Raw genomic sequence first — 17,423 nt, 5'->3', positions numbered from 1 at the left:
CCGAGATCTGTATTTGATGAGCCTATCTGTATAGGCTGAGCCTATGCAAGCAGTACAGCCACTTTTCTGAGAAGTCTGAGTGCATTGAGCAGCTGCCCATTTAGGACGTATATAAAATTCCTTATTTAGTTTCCCCAACATTTCATTTTTACAACTCTGCTTACTATACTGCAATCCAAAGTGCATTATATAGAGTACGTAAATAAATGTTAATCACAATTTTAACTGCCTAGCAAAACCCACAATGCATGCAGTGCTTTTACACTTCTTGTCAAAGGCATGTGAATTTGAGAGTGTCTTGCCTGGCCATTTCTGTCAGGGTAATGTATTAATAGGCTATTCACTAATAATCTTGGGTAACCCGATGGTTGCCTTGCATCTCTAGGCAATAAAGTGCAAATTCCAGGGGAGTTCTGCTCCAGTGTGCCATCAAAGCATAAAAGCTTTCCTTCCTGTTGGATGATGTGCTTTGTGAAAAGGGAAGCACCCTGATTTGCAAATGCTGGAATTTGATGAACCACATTTGGATGTCTCAGGAGGTCACAGCTCCTTCTGGAACTGATCTTGATGACATGTTTCTATTACAGATCATTACAACTATTTGAAGGCCTTTTTTGGAGCTTCATCATAGTTCTGGATCTAAAAATATAAATGAAAATGTGAGTTTTAGCTTATAAAAGTGTTGCTCTTTTTAAACAAATTGGAAGTTTAAATCATATCTGATTTTAAGACAAATGGAAAAATGTGGGTACTGCTACAAACAAGAACAATCTATTTAAGACTATGTATTAAAGCGTGGTTTCTAGGTGCTTTGCTCTGAATTATTACATCTTTGCCTAATTGTTGCTTCTTCTTATTCATCACTGTAGAGTTATAATTGCATTTTTTTTCCTCTTCTTTAGCCCAGTGGATGTCAATATGATCTTCCAAACCCATAAATATTTCTAATTAAAGATGCTGTATTCTTATTGATCTCAATGATCCCTTTAATTGTGCTCAGTTCATGGGCATTTTGCTGTTACCAGGAGCTTAGTTGTAAAGCCAAGGAACAAAATACCGAAGAAGGTTCTGGAATGCATAGGAAAAAGCATCTTTTCCAGATAAACAGATTTGCCATTATAAATGGTGTGATAAATTGTAAAGTAGACTCGGGCACTTCAGCAGGATTGCTAAATGTGTTTTCATTTAAGAGAAAATGAGGCTGGCCATTTCATTATTGTAATAGTCTTCTTTGACCTCCTTGTATATCTTCGGTCACTCCAGTATGACACTGACACTGTATTTTACTGCCGATTGTTTTCATCTGCTGTTCCAGGGACGTCCTAAGGTTGTGAGGTGTGGGAGTAAAAGGTCTGTTAGCAGTTACACACTTTCCACTGAGCTAGCATCCCATGTGGATTTTTTTTTTCCTTTAGCAACGAGCAGTTCTTTCCCCTGTAATCTCAAAAGCCTGTCTTGACACAACAGGCAAAATCCCACAGATGTGGAGGGCTTTAAACAGAAGGGTCTTCCCACGGCTGCGTTCTTTGCAGCCTCACAAACAAGTGCCTGGGACGTTGCTGTGATTCTGTACTCATCCACCTCCAGCCGTGCCTAGGGATTTACTCTCAGCGTACCTGCAGTACGGCAAGCGGGCTGGAGCAGGGATGTTGCCGCACCGCGGGAACGGCCCGTTTCTCTCCGTCCGTGCCGGCTACGTAACTTTTGAGACCCACAAGAACAGGGCAGCCGGGCGCGGCGCTGGTGCCCAGACCCCCGTCAGCCCGTGGCTAGAGGGGTCGCCATGTCCATCAGCCACGTGGGCGTCTAACCCACCCCCACGCTGCTACTGGAGCCCAAATCCAGCGTGGAAACCAACCCATGCTTCTAGGTGGGCTTCCAAACCTGCCTGCCAGCCTACCTCTCTGGCTCTCCTCACTGCTGGGGGAGTGCTGGGACACAGCAGGTGGCATTTGGAGACCGTAACTGCTACTGCCTCGCCTCGACCTGGCATTCGCCAAGCACAAGCCCGACGCTTTCTCCTAAGGAGAAACGATTATTTCTCTTTTCTTTCCAGCGGCACGCCCGCCGCCCCGCACAAACGCTACCCCCCCTACGGAAGGGCACGGGCTCTGCAGGCTACCGATGCGCTGCTGACGGGAAGCCCCCCGCCACGGCCCGGGGCTCGGTTGGCGGGGGGCAGCGGGGGCCCGGCGGCGCGCACAACATGGCGGCGCGGCTCGCGACCCCCCTCCCCGTGCCGCGCCGCGCCTGCCCGGCCCCCTGCGGGCGGCGGCCGGGGCGGAGGGAGAGGAGGGGCGGCGGCGGCCGGCGGCCGGAATCGTTTCCTGGGTAAGCGCAGCGGGCTGGGAAGCGTTTCCGGAAGGCTGGCCGCATCCCGCAGCGGGCTACGGGCGCCGCCGGGGCGGGCGGCGCAGCGCAGAGCGGAGCGGAGCGGCGGGCAGGTGCGCTCCGCGGCGGGCCGGAGGGAGGGAAGGCGGGCAGGGCAGGCCGGCGTGTCGTGGCGTGTCGTGGCGTGTCCCGCCGCGGGGCCCCCCGTGTGCGGTGCCGCCGCTCCGGCCGGCCCGCTGCCGGTGCGAGCGGGCAGGAGGCCGGGGAAGGCTCCCGCTGTTCTTGCCTGGGGGGGCTCCGGCGCATCCCGGCCTCGGGCGTGCGAGGCCGGTGCCGGGTGCCGGGTGCCGCCGCCGGCCCGCCGGCCCGCTCCCGCTGCCTTTCCCGGTCGTGCAGGAGTGCGGCCGTGCCGCCGCTGCTGCAGGGCTGGCCGGAGCCCCGGTGCGAGCGCGGGCTTTCCTCCCGCGGGCGCCGAGTGGGAGCGGCGGCGGGTCCCGTTCTGCTGCGGCGGGGGGGCGGGGGGGGAGCCTGCGTGTGAGGTAAAAAGCAGGAGAAGTGGCAGAAGTGCCTGTAGAAGTAGTAGCTTCTTTTTGGTCGTGTGTTTTGTTTGGTGTTTTTTGGGGAATTTTTGTGGGTTTTGTTTGTTCGTTTGTGTTGGTTTGGGTTTTTTGGGGGGGTTTATTACAGTGGGCTTTTCAATTTCGTGATTAAATCGTACTGGAGGGTTGCATGTGGGGTTGCAAATGGGGATATGCAAAAATACAGTACTCGGAACAAAACGGGGACCCCATTTAGTCCCACCTGAAATTCTCAGGAATTCGCTTGGGTCCCAGGGCAGCAGCGGAGCCGCTTCTCCTTGCAGATAGAGGACGAGTTCAGACAGATAAAATGGAAAGTATAATGGTTTTTGTTTGTAATTTGTTGTTTTGCCTGCTTGTTTGCAGTATTTTGTAATTTTTGGCTGGGCTCCTGCCTGCTGGGGAGGATAAGTGCACTTCTGTGTTTTAAACACAAAAGAAGTAAGCCCAAGAAGAAACCCAGCCCTGTGCTGGCGATGGGCTGGTGGGCTTTGTGGCTGCTGGATGCTGTCGGTAGCCATGCAGGATAACGGTATCTGCGGTCAGTTGTGCAGGGTAACAGTGTCTGCAGTGAGTTTCGGTGCTTCACTGAAGGATCTGTATTGCCCCAGAAGCCGAGGTATGGGTTGCTGCTGTGCTGCTGCAGGCTTGCTGTGTCCTCTGGCTCTCCACTGTGTTCCTCCAGTTTGTTCTAGATCTGACATGTCATCATCCTGCCATCTCATGCTCTAGTATTTTCTGAAAGCCTGACTGAATTGCCTGTCTTGTGTTTAAAACTATTTTCTGCCTGCGTGATTGCATTTGGTTAAAATAAGTGTGCAGATGTCCTAGCACTTCAAGGGAGAGACATCCTCTTATGGTGACCTTGGGACAAAATCTTGGCTGATTAACTTCCTTGCCTGGAACAGCCGTGCCGAGTGTGGGTATTTTTATTCTTCCTTTACAGTGACGAGTGTTGGAATACTTTTTGTCTCTTATTTTGAGGGGTTTTGGCCACTTAAGGGAAATCGAGGTTTGGAGAGGACTCTTCCGGAGGAAGAATAGTTTTACCATGCGTTATGAAGAATACATGACTTGGTTGTAATGAGGAGGGAGATTCTTGGCTCTGAAGCAGCATGAGTGAATGTGTCCCTGGCGAAAGAGGCATCTAAGTGATAGATTAGAACAGCGTGGGGATAATTTCCTAGGAGAAGGAATGGATGACTTTGAAACTTGGATTATTTCTTTTGTTTTTCAGTTCTGCAGCTAAGTTGGGAACTAGTGACAAGACTGGTTGTTTTTGGTGGGGTGTTGGGTGGACTCTGCTGTGCCCTCGGTGAGGAGGGATTGTGATTTCCTTAGGAAACCCCTGAGGACCCTAGGCAGGGCTGCTGCAGGGTTTGAGCTGAAGAGAGTGGTGACTTTAGGAGCTAGTTAGGGAGGAATTTGGGTACTTGAGGGCACCCACTGTAAGGATTTTTTAGCAGAACTATGAAAAACTAAAATGAATCCTGGCAGTTGGTGGGTAATGGTGAGTAATCCACTGATCACATCTCTGTCAGATAGCAGGGCTGCGCTTTTCAGGAGCTCTGACCTAGGGTGTGTAGTCACATCTGAACAAATCATCCACGTTGCAAACAAGCTGTACCACATGTCCCTTGCTAGTAGAAGAGAAGGTCTTGCCTTTGCTCTCTGCTGTGAGCAAGGAGCCCTGCTGCTGGAAGCAGCAAAGCAGGTGGTGTGCTGGATGCCCTGCCTTGTTGCTGACCAAACTGCTGCTGTCCTGCTGCCCTGGAGAAAGCAAAGGCGCAACGTTGGAGTGTGTTAGGCCAGGACACCGGCAGGAGGGGTGGTGGGGTGGCTGTGATCTCCTGGAGAGTGCCAGGCATGGGTCCTCTTGCCTTTGCTGTGAGTGGGACAGGTGCAGAGAGAGGCAGAGGAACAGAAACACCAGTTATTCTGGGGGAGACAAGGAAAACCTGGCTTGTGTAGCCTAGCAAATGAGGCCTGAGAGGGAATATGATTGCAATCTGCAAATACAGCAGGGATCTAAACACTAGAAAGGGAGAGGAGCTATTTAAGCTAAAGAACAATGTTGGCATGAGAACAAATGGATGTAAACTGGCATGAATAAACTTAAGCTGGAATTTAGACAGGTTCTTCCGTAAATGGAGTGAGGCTCTAGAACAACCTTCAAATGGGAGAAGTGGGAGCAAGTCCTCTAAACTGGCTCTTGACGATATGGAGGAAGTTTATATTGTGTGCTTAGCTGTGGCTAGGAGATGAGGCTTGGTGATTCAGGAAAAGCTTTTCTGTATGTCTGAGTTAGCTGAATATAGATTTTCTGTGCTAGTGTTTCATATTTTTAAAATCTGACATTCAAAACTGGCACAAAAATAAATGCTTGCTTTACAATTTCTATCACTTCTTAGAAAGCGATGTACTTAGTGGTGGCTTTCTGAAATGTTTTGCATGTTAGTTCCCCCCCCCCTCCAAAATAATAAGAGTTGGCTTACAGCTGCATATAATTGTGTGGAAATTCCTTTTTATTCTAAGTCAAAACTGTGCAAAAGGAGGATATATGTTAGTGTGTGTATTTGAGCTGTTTGAGCTTATTATCCTTCAGGCTAAAAAATGAACTGTAGAAAACCTTTGTGTTTTTCTCCTGTTGAAGTAATTCATAAATCCTCTCAAAAGGGGATTTTTTGGAGGGGGCTGTACAGCAGACTCAGGTGGTGTGAGCTGAGACCAGTATTCCAAACTACACTGTGTCTGAAGGTCTGGAATAAATGCAATTTAAAGCAAATGTGAAAACAAGTCTAGTTGGGCTAATTGTGCGTGGAGTTTTTCTCATTTGATGTTATGCAGGACAGCTGAGACTTCTCTAGCATGGTGGTTGCAGTAGTTGAACTCATAGGGAAGTCTGTAGTTGGTTATAAAAATACTGTGTACGCAGCACAGCATAGTAGCAGCTGCAGATGCTATATAATTGGTCCTGTGTCTGTTAAGCAGTACCTGACCACTTCTAAGAGGTGTAATAAATATAGAAATGAAAAAGCAGCTGTGATGGGCCAACCAAGAGTTCATCTCTGTATCCCAGTATACAGTAAAGGACTCAAGCAAGCCACACGGTGCCTGGTTTCATCTCCAAGGAGCACCTTGAAGGTGCCTTTAGGTGCTTTGCATTTTTTCCTTGCCCTGTGACTGAAAATGGTTTCTTGCCATCAGGAGGGATGAAGACCTCTTGCAGGCTGATTTATACCTTAGGCTAATCTGTCAGCTGCTGAAATCAAATGTAAGAAAATTAATCAAGGAGAAGTGAAAATGGATGAATTTATGATGTGCTTCATTGACTCTGTGACTCACATCCCTTTTGCAGGGAAAAGGAGACCTTGGAACATGTACATCTAATGCATGAAGCTGCAGTTCCTCATCTGGCTCCTCCAAAGCCTCTTCCTGAGCTTACGGGTTTTTTTTTTTGGTTTATAGCTTTCCTATCTGCCGCCCTGTGAAAGAGTGGGATCTTCTTGCCAGCCGGCTCCTGCCCCTGTCTGAGCTGGCCACTGCTCCATGGGCTGATGGGCTCCAGACTTGATGGGCAGGATCTCAGCACCTCTGTGCCTGTTTCTCTTTCTTTGTCTCATTATGGATCTGGGCAGAAGACTAATTACTGCTGTCCCCAGAGCTTTAAGGAGCAGAGGGGACTGCTGGGATGCTTAGTGTGGTGTCCTGCTTTAGTTTCCTTTTTCTTTTTAACCCTTTAACTTCAGCCTGCTCCCTTCTTGATGTTGTTTTCTGCAACCTTTATTCCCCCCCCCCCCCTCCTTGTAAGCAGATGCCCAAGGAAAGATAAGAAACAGGATGACCTTATTAAAAACCTCATCTTTAGTTGCTTTCTGAGCCTCTGGCTGTTCTCAGCCAGAGCTGGGTGCAACCTTTCCTCATTTATGTTGGGTGGCTTTCATTTCCAAATGCTTGTCGGGTTTGCTTATGGCCCCCTGGGACCTCATTGCAGCCTCCACGGCCTTTGGCCAGGAGTGCTGCTTGCCTGTGGGTCTGCTTCTGTGTAAAGAATTCCCTCCTGCTTGTTCTCAGCTGGCTTCCTTCATTTGGTGGCTCTTAGCTCTTGTGTGGCAGAGATGGTGAGTGATCCTGCATTATGCCACTCATGATTTTGTAGACCCCAGTCTTCCTCATCAAGTTCACTTTGACGTGCCTGAAGAGTTGCCTACTCAGATACTGTTTGTATGGAAGCTGTTCCTGATCGTGAGCATCGCTTTCCAGGAGTCTATCCTGGTTCTGTATATCCTCAAGGATGGGAGGATCAGGGCTGTATGCAGTTTTCAACATGTAGGTGAGCTTTGGGGGCTATACAGTGGCATAACCATGTTTTGTTTTCTTTTTTTCTTTCATGTTTGATTTGCTTTTTGGACTGCTAGCAAGTTAATTTTGTGAACCTGTGAAATGGTATGGTGCTCAAGAGTACAGTCAGTTTGGAATCCCTCAGTTACATATAGCCATGGTTGTGTCTTTCCTATGTGCATCTTAAATCTCTTGTGTTTATTTGCATTAGCTTTCCTCTGCAGTGTTATTGACTGAGTCTCACAGGGTTGTCTGAAATTCCTCACATCCTGGCCTCGATACCACAATACATACTTTTTTTTTTTTTTTAAATCATCAAACTTCCTCAGCTCGCCGCTCATTCCCCTTTCCTTGTCTCACATGAATGTGTCAAACAGCCGAAGTCTGAGCATGGGTCTGCACTGAACTTCATTGCAGGCTTCCGCTTGTTCCAAGAAGAGATGGTTTACTCTTACCATAACCCTGCTGCTATTTTTCAGACATCTCTCCCTTCACAAGTAGGACCTTTTCTTTTGCATCTGTGTGCCTAGTTTCCTTAAAAAAAGCCCTTTTTGGTAAGGCTCATGGTTCAAATCCTTTTGGAAATTCAGATAGGTCAAAGTGAGTGGATGTACCTCATCCATGTTTGGCACCTTTGAAGAGCTCAGTGTTTCTCTCCATACAAACAGTATGCGATTTATCCAGATGACCAAATTGTCTACTTTTATCATTAGCATCAGTTGAGTTAATTATTAGCCCAGCAGAGGTGTTAGGCTTTACAGCTGTGTACTTCCCTGGATCCCTACTGAGACGGCAGCCTCTTTCACTGCTTTCCATTCACCTTCTGCAAAGGACGTTTCATACGGAGGCAGAAGAATGTGACCGAAAAATTGTAGAGAGTGCTCTGGGGTTGCTAATGGATGCTGGTGTAGCAGTGTCTTGTCTGAGAGGACCTGGTTGCATAAGCCTATTGCCACGGGTATGAGGGCTGACTCTGTAGTGAGGTGACTGGAATATGGGGTCTGTCTGGACAAAGGCAGCAGGCACTTGATCTCCATCACCTGCAGGATGATGAGTAGATACTGTGTAGTGGGGGGTTTTATGCTTTAAAAAGGTCAAATTCGATTTAGCTTAAGATTCAAGGTGAACCTCTATCTCCTACTATCAAATCAGTTTTTTTCACTAAAATATGCTGAGCTTCTGTCTCTCCTGAAAATGTGGTATTTGTTTGGGTAAGCATTTAGATGGTGATTTTTACTGCTGAACAAACTTTGCATCTGTGTATAACACTGATTAGTGCCTCTTTAAAGTGGCCTGTGTAACAATTAGCATGATTAACTAGATGCAGATTTCTGCCTTTATCAGTAGTCTGTGCTGCATTTGATACTGAACACTGATCTCAGATGAATGAAGTCAGATGGAGTTTACTTTAGGATATTCATGGGCATAAACTACTAACTTGAGTAGCAGTTCATTAAGAGTGATAACGTGACAGAGGAAGGTTTGCTACAAAATATGTACATTTCTGCTTCTGATCTCAATACCAGCTAGCCAGTGTTTGTAATTCTGGTTTGTTTTACCTTATGAATAGTCCTGCTGCTGTAAAGTACTTTAAGCAAACCCCTGGAAGACTTATATTTGACAGTTTAATATTTTGGACTTAACAATTTAAAAACCTATGCTAAAATCTTGGTGATGTTCTCCTGTAGCTATGCCGAAATAAGAGTTGTAACCTACTGATTTAGTCATCTAGTTCTCACTGTCTGCCGGTCCTTTTCTCTGTAGAAATCTAACAGAAATCTTTCTCTCTTTCATTTGTCTTCGCTGCTGGATTATGTTGCACCCCAGGTAATATATCCATCAGACAAGCATCAGCTCTGCCTGCCCTTGGGAAAACCCTCCTGTAAGCACAAGACATGCTTTGCTATGATAGGCTTTTAAGCGGTTTTTCAATGTGTGTAGGTCTTTTGTTGAAGGTGTGGGGTTTTTTTGGTTTTGGTTTTTTTTTCCTTCCCTGTTAGTGCAAGTGCAGTTTAATTTTCAAAGGCACCAAAAGAACATTTCTAAACTACTTCTGCAGATTTCAAGTGTAGAATAGGTGTTTAAAAATTACCGCTTAAGTTCGATATTAGTGCTAAAATGTGTTTCATGTGGGACTTTTAGTCACAACTGATTTTTTTTCTTATGTTTATTAGCTGGTTACGGAGGTTTTCTGGTATAATTATTGTGTGTAAAGGACAGATTCCACAGGGAAGGAAGCTGGCAGGCACTAAATGTTCCCTACGTTTATGAATTAACTTGTTTGAGCAGAACAAACTACTGTAAACTTTACATATTTCGTTATCTGTTGCAGAAACATGTCATTCCTTTGCAGTGTTCTTGGGTTAGAAAGCCCTCCAAACAGTTATTAAATGACAGTAATTTGGTGTGACTAATACTGGCACAAATTAGTTAAACTTTTATTGGAAACATCATAAGTATAATTTCTCAGATGGGTTGGAGGGAGATGCTGCAGGGTGCTTACTGGCCAGCTGCCTAATAGGGCAAATGAGGAGCTTGACATTAAGCCATCCCATGTATTTGATATAGAATTTTGTTATAAGGAACTGGAAGCAGTAGTTAGGGTAAATGTGACAACTAATTCATTGCTTTCGTGTTTACATTTGCCTTATTAATTTACTTGCAAAGAGGATTATTGTTAGGAAGGGATGTTTCTTAGCAAGGTATTGTATTATGTAGCTGTGGAGGAAGCTGTGCAGAGAACCAGCATGAAAGATGAAAGGGGATTGCAAGGAAGAGAAATAGGGAGGGGAGTTGTTCTCACATGGAGAATTCAGCACTTGCTGGATTAAATTGGGATTTAAGTGCAGCATAATGGAAAGATAGTTCAATTAGGTTGCTTACATGAGTTACGGATACATACGTACAGGGCACAATCTATGAATTTATGGAAAGAAGTTAATCTGGAAGTAAATACAGTAGGGAGCCTGGGTGTTTGTGATACTCGTGGTGTTACGGGAGCCTCCAGCACTACCTGATGACCTTGTTAGGTCCTGTGTGTCTTGTATGTGAGCAGGAGAGGCAGCATCTCGATGTGATCGTTTTCCTGATCCCACCTGGGTGTGAGATGATGCTTTTTGTGGAGTGTGTGGTCTCACATGGCCAGGCGCGCCGGGAGTCTCCCAGCAGTTCTGGTGTGGGAAACTTGTTTGCCTGTGAAGTGGCTGGTACTGAACGCGTGCTGTCTAAATGACTGTGGTGATGCTGGTCAGCAGAAAGAGGCATGAGCGTGGAAGTATCTATTAGGAGAGAATTAAATTTTGGTAGCTCCCTTTGATAGAATGATGTAAAGTATTTCAAAGGAATGAAAGTAATTTCTGCAAAAATTTCTTGCTGTTTTTTCTTCTCTCTTGAAAGCTTAAATGGCCGCTTTTCCTTTGTGTATAAAGCTGTTTTGCTCTGACACAGGAAAATGTACGAAATAGATGGTTTTAATGTTTCAAAACATCTGGGGAGAAGCCCTGCTGCTAGGATAAAGGGAGTCCAGTGCTGTGGTGATGGAGCGGGTGCGTGGTCCCTGGGGAGGCAGAGGGCCAGTGTGGAGCTGGCTTAGGAAAGGAAATCCAGGGCTAGCAGAGGGATGGTACTGTAGCACTATGTTTGTCCTGCCTTCCTTCGTTCCCTTCCTCTTCTTGTGTGGCCCTGCCATACCGCAGAGGCCTGAACGCTGGTGTTTACACCTGTAACGGTCCCACGCTGCTTCAGTCCTGGTGCTGGAGGGGATGCTGCCGTCTGGGAGAGGAGCGCTCGGCCCAGGCGGGAGGCAGCATGGTGGGCAGCTGCTGCCCTCGTGCAAGCCCACTGGGGACCTGGGACGTGCGAGGTGGCGTGAGCATCACCCGTCTGCTCTTTCCCACCACTGTGGTGGGAGCGGGGCGGAGCGGGGTAGCTGGAGGCTTTGAAGCCTATTAAAGATGTTGATAGATTAAAAACCCCGTCTTGATGATGCATAGCTTCACGAGACAGCAGTGCGTGGTGGGTGTGTGCTTGTGTGAAATGCCAGAAAATACCCCACCCAGATTTTCTGTTAATCCAGGCTAACAAAACAACATTGTACTCTGTTACTTATGTTAGATGATTATTATGGTGTGAAATTTTTAGAAGAAATTGGAATGTTAAAAAAAAATCCTTGCTCTTTAAGAAATTAACTGTGCTGTTATTTTTTCCGAAAATTATAGGTGTAAAAGCTTGAAAAAACAACAGAAATGGAATATATACGGACAGGTAGAGAGAAAAGGAAAAATTAGAAAGATAATTTGAATCTGAAAGATAATGAGAATTGCCTGCTTGGGAAATAACTCATATTTTTAGAGTCCTGTGGGAGCTGGCTTGCTTCCCCCCACCCCCGCTCTCTTTTTTTTTTTTTTTTTTCTTTTTTTTTCCCTCCCCACCACATTTGAGAGAAACAGTGAAACAACATGAGAACCATCAGTAAAGGGAGTGGTTTAACACATCTATATATGAAAAGCTGCATGTATCCAGGCAAGTAAAAATTTTTTGAGGTTAGCTTAAAAAGTTATTAAATATAAGAAAAACATTTGATGATATCTGTGTATTTGAAAAGAGATGCATTAAAAAATGTATTTGATGTTTGCTTCTCGGAAGCTTGGACTTACTGCTAGATGAGTTTGTAGGCTGGTAAGAGGACTACCAAGGATATTGAAATAACTTGGTGACAAAGCAATGTTGGCTTTAAACCAACTGTGCTGTTATTTAAACACATGCAGGAACTGCTAGAAAACCATACTTGACAATATAAATGTGTTTTAACTTTATTTTATAATCTTTACATGCTGTTATATCAGCATTCATCTAACTGCATTTTTTGCCAATTCTTGTCATGTCTAAACTTTTTCTAGTAAAATGTCCCATACGTTTCCCTTTAATGCAAGTACGGATTTAAACTGGGGTAAAGTACAGGAAGTTCTCTGGTAAAGGTATATGGACATTTAGGGACCAGTAAGTCTTTTTTTGAAAACAATTATAGATATGTCCTAATGTGATAAAGATGGTGCTGTTTGTCAGGGAAACCACATAGTGGTCCCTAGAAATGTGTCTGCAGCCTAAGAGCATGTTGGTATTGTGATGCCCTTGCACTGAAGTATAACTCCAATGGAAAACCATAGAAGATTCAGGTATTTTTCAGTGAGGGATCTATGCAGGGAAGGGGAGATCAAGAGGGACGACTGGAAGGCTCCCAGGGATGTCAGGCTGGATGCCAAGGAGGTGCTGGAAGAGTGGGACCCTCAGAGTATTGTTAAAGACTTGTACCTCAAGTGCAAGTCATGTTTCAGTTGTTTCCTAGCCTGCTTTGAGCTGAAAATCAGCCAGCACTACTGCATGCTGTTTCTGAAATACAGTCTCCACGCTCTGATTTTGGCCAGCCAGTGTGTAGCAACAGATGTGGTGGGATGATGTGGTCTTATTTGTTTGGTTTTGAGTAGAAAAGGGGGTGTGTGTCCCTCAGTGCTTTTCCAGTTGAGCCGGGAGGTGATGATGCTCTTTCTTCTCTCTCCTTTCTGATATATGTATGCATGTTACAGTGATGGGAATGGCTGACTGGAAGGATATGGTGAGGTGTATCCCTAAATTTGCAGCCAGCCTTGTTGATAAGGACTGTGTGAAAGCATTTCCTTGATAGGAGTGGCTCCGGTGACACTGGGAGCCCCAGAGACGTGGCAGCTGAGAGCTGTCTCTGTCCTTGCCTTGCTGTCCGGTCTTAAAGCTGGTGGCTTTAATGAGCAGACCTGCTCTCAGCCTCTGGAGAGGCAAAGGAGTTGGCAGCTGGCCGCTTGCCATTGTGCAGCACAGCGCTTCAGTCTGCTGCTGCTAAACCAGCAGGTAGGAGTGCTAGCTGGGTGGAAAATATTTTGTGGGATTTATCCAAAATAAATAGCTAATTTTACATGGGCGAGGCTGAAATTATTCTGCTGTGCCTCCTTCCATGGCAGAAGAGAAACCCACCTTCCTCGCAATGCTTGTCCAAGTTTTTGTGCATGTGCACAAAAGGTAAAATTATTGTTTTCTTAAATTCAAAGCTTGGATCCTCCTCCTTTTAGTTTTAATGGATATCTAGATCTATACTGCTTTGAAAAGCTTTTTGAAGACAGATAACCCAAACTTCTCTGAACCTTCCCCAAAAGGTTCACATCGAGGCATTTGGCCAGTGTCTCCTGCTGCTCTGTGCTTCTGCATAATCCTTGAAGTGTAAATATAGAGCTGGAAGAAATAGCATTCAATCTGTCTGACAGTATTCCAGCTTGCACTAGGACTTGATTTAAGAAATAGGAGCTTCTCCTGTAAATCAGAAATTTGAGTTTGTAACGATTTAATTTTTGGCCTGATAAATCCTGTTACTCCTGGAAAGCTGCTAAGGTTCATCTCTGTAAGTCCTGAGGATGTTTTAAGTCTGTGGATTATTTAAGTAATGTGTGCGCCAAGGTTTAAAATAAGACTGCAAGGCCATACGACACGCCAGAGGTAAAACCAGGAGTGGACGGTGGAGCTGATTCAGGAGACGCCAAGTGACTGATCCAACTTCAAACTGAACCAGTGTTGAGCTTTAGCTCCTGCTGCCTATACTGCTTCTGCTGCTCTACAGGGATGGAAAATTCACAGGATGCTGATGTTTGTACTAGCATCATTAGTTCTCCCAAACTAATGGGGTGGATGCTAGTTGCAGAGCGGCATTGGGCTCTTGGGTGTTCTTGCTTGGCATGTGGTATTAGCATATCCCAAGTTTTTCCCACTGCTCAGTGTGAACGTTTGAGAACTTACTCAAGCGGCCAGCGTTCAAGTGGGAAACTGGTCTTGCCCCTTTTTGGGGTTGCTCTTTGAACTGAGATTGCAAGCAAATGTTTCTGGTACAGGTATATGCAGCATGCTATTTTAGCAGTATGTGAAGCCTTCTGGCAGAAGGTGAGCTTGAAAGGCGAGCTTGAAAGGAGGTGTTGAAATTCTAGATCCGTCATGGTAGAGGATTAAGCTGAAGTTGTGTAGATTTTAAAAACTGGTGGAGGACATGTTCTGAGGAGAGGGACACTTATACCCTGTGATTCCACGAAGAAGACTGATGCTCCTAAAGGCTGTCTCAGGAAGATCACTTGCCAGAGAGCTCAGGTGGAGGCAGAAGCTAGCAGATAAATAAGACAAAGAGGAATTTTAATTACACGGAAGAGTTAGATGATGAAATGGGCTGTAGAATGCCTCAGCTCTGTGGAGCAGTGGGGAGGCATGCTCTGTACTAATTACAATATAAACCCACTTAAAAATGTTTTCTAGGTTTCTTTCTTTTCTCCCCTTGTCTGTTTTAAGGACAGGCCTGGGTTTGTCTTGAAAGGTTCTGAAAGTACCTAAATTAGAGAATAAACATATTTTTGTTTCACAGAAACTGAAGTTTGGGTCTGGGAGTTTCACACACAGCCTACGTTCCTTTGCATTTTCTTGGCTGCTCCTAATGTAGTAGTGCCTGTAATTTATTTCTAATTCAGAGGCATAAGCTAACTCAAATGCTTTCACAGCACAACAGGAAGCTTTCAAAGGCCTTGAGAGACCCTGTGCAAAGCTTGTCAAATGGCCACAGCTGGTTAGTAAAAATCAATGATTAAAAACTAGTGTTTTCCAAAGGATTGTTAGTTGAATGTGGCAGGCTTGTGGATGAGCCGTGTTTCTGCCTCTCAAAAGCTGTGAGTGAAACAAGCTCCAAGCAGAGTAGTGCACGTACAAATGCTTTGCTCTTTTGGAGGCTAATACAATCCGAGGTAGAAAGTATCTGCATGCCATATAGAAAAGGATAGTGAAATTATTAATGCTTTTGAAATAGATGTTTTCATAGTTGTTGGCGATATCTAGAAAGTAACACATTATCTTAAGCTCAATGAAATGCTTAAACTTAAAGCAAAACTGTTCTTTTAAAGGACCTTCAATTGCAGAGAGCGTTTCAGGTGAGAGTAATGCAACTGGAGCAGATTGGTTTTACTAAGTAGCTACTGAAGACAGAGAGGCAATGCACTGGGGTGAAATAAGTGTGGGTTTGATGCCCTCTGATGGGGAGCAGGTATTTAAAAAAAACAACGCAACTCTACTGGGAAGTCTCTCTTTTTAAATGCTGTCCTTTCCACATCAAGTCACAGAATCATGGGATGGGCAGGGTTGGAAGGGACCTCTGGAGATCATCTAGTCCAACGTGCCTGCTAAAGCAGATTCACCTAGAGCAGGTTGTTAGGTTGGTCAGGTGTGGTTTCCCCTTGGTGAATGCATGCTGACTGTTCCTAATGACCTTCTTTTCCTCCACATGCTTGGAGATGACCTCCAGGCTGAGCTGTTCCATCACCTTTCCAGGGATGGAGGCCTGTAGTTTCCTGGGTCCTCCCTTCTTGCCCTTTTCGAAGACTGGAGTGACACTGGCTTTCCTTCAGCCCTCAGGCACCTCTCCTGTTCTCCATGACCTTTCAAAGATGATGGAGAGTGGCTTAGCAATAACATCTATCAGCTCCCTCTACACTCAGGTGTGCATCCCATCAGGGCCCATGGATTTGTGGGTGTCAAGTTTGCTCAGGTGATCTCTCCTCGACCAGGGGAAAGTTCTCCTTTCTCCAGACTTCTCTTGCCTCCAGGGCCTGGCAAACTGGAGGGCCGGCCTGGCAGTGAAGACTGAAGCAAAGAAGGCATTCAGTAACTCTGCCTTCTCCGTGTCCTTCATTACCAGGGCACCCACCTCATTCAGCAGTAGGCCCACATTTTCCCTAGTCATCCTTTGCCTGCTGAAGTACTTGAAGAAGCCCTTGACCTCCCTTGCCAGATTTAATTCCAAACAGACTTTAGCTGCCCTACTGCATGTTCTGACCACATCCCTATATTCCTCCCAAGTGGCCTGTCCCTTTTTTTCACATCACGTGACCTTCCTTCTTCTGTTTTGAGTTTTGCCAGAAGCTCCTTGCTCATCCATGGAGGCCTCCTGCCCCCTTTGCTTGATTTCTTACTCAGAGGGATGCACCTATCTTGAGCTTGGAGGAAGTGATGCTTGAATATTAGCCAGCTCTCTTGGAGCCCCCTGCCTTCTAGAGCCCATGGGATTCTTCCAAGTCAGCCAAGCATAAATATCTCATGTAAATAAAAAATGAGAAGTTTTATCTTCAGAAATTAATCGTAGAGCACTGTGGAAGGAGACAAGGGAAAACAGCAAGTCTTGTCTTGACTTTTTTCCTGCATCCTAAATGAGATTGTGTAGTTAGATACTGTGTTTAGGTTCTGCTGCTGTGATGGGGTTTACTCTGTCCTCAAGCTATCCCTGAAAAAAGCTTCATCACTTCCACAGTGTATTATAACAGTCATGGTTAGGTTGCTCAGAGGTGCAACCTACAATAAAAAATAAAAGCTTATGGGGACCAAACAACTTGCAGAGACGGGCTTAGGAGTAGACCAGCTGAGGTCAGACCTGCCCAGATGTCTGCCTGATGCCCTCAGCTCCCTTGTCTCTTAAGGTGCCTCATGCTGTCACGAGGTAGTTGGTGTGTGATGTTAGACTGGCTCCTCAGCCTCGTGGATGAGGTCATGCTGCCCTGGTGGGGAGGTGTGCTCCCTCAGGTGACACCAAGGCTGGCTTCATGTTTGAGGAGACGCTGCACAAGAGTTGCTAAGAACAGGCAATGTGACAGGGAATGTCCCGTCCCCCCCCAAATACTGATTGTGAGATGTGAACTTCTTTAACTGTATGGATTTTTTTAACTGAGAACTTTGGTCGTGAGTTGCACGTTGGTAATGATAGTGTTGCCAGAGAAGGCCTGTTGTTGGCACCATTTGGGCAAGTGGGCATGTTTTAGATTTTAGTCCTGTGAGGTGGTGACTGACTGCTGGCCCACGTTACGAAGGCAGAAAAAGATATTTCAGTGAAACTTGCACTAGGGATACCTGGCCCTGTGGGGCATGTGAGTGTCCACCATGTTTGCTTCCATGGCTCTCTGGTGCCCCTTCTGAATCAAGAGTGACGTGCGGAATTAGACTCTGTAACTCGAAAGTTATAAAGTAGGTATGTTTATTGCACGCAGATGCACGGGGGGATCGCTCCTCCACAAGCGTGCATGCCCGAAGTGACGAACCATCTCACATTTATACAATAAAACAAATGAATATTCA

At 45.7% G+C, this 17,423-nt stretch overlaps 1 protein-coding gene across 11 annotated transcripts in view; it reads left to right on the top strand.

Moving 5' to 3' along the window:
* The first annotated feature begins 2,308 nt into the window (after nt 1-2,308).
* APBB2 (amyloid beta precursor protein binding family B member 2) overlaps nt 2,309-17,423 on the top strand; it is a 189,673-nt gene continuing 174,558 nt past the window's right edge. For 10 of the 11 annotated variants that reach the window (XM_055796098.1, XM_055796093.1, XM_055796097.1 and 7 more), the window contains exon 1: nt 2,340-2,444. The gene's annotated coding sequence lies outside the window, so the exon portion shown is untranslated. The other variant, XM_055796092.1, reaches the window with a different exon arrangement.

Source organism: Falco peregrinus, chromosome 2 (assembly GCF_023634155.1).
Source record: "Falco peregrinus isolate bFalPer1 chromosome 2, bFalPer1.pri, whole genome shotgun sequence".
NCBI lineage: Eukaryota > Metazoa > Chordata > Aves > Falconiformes > Falconidae > Falco > Falco peregrinus.
Note: the sequence above shows the minus strand (reverse complement) of the source record. Positions and strands in the feature narration are given on the sequence as shown.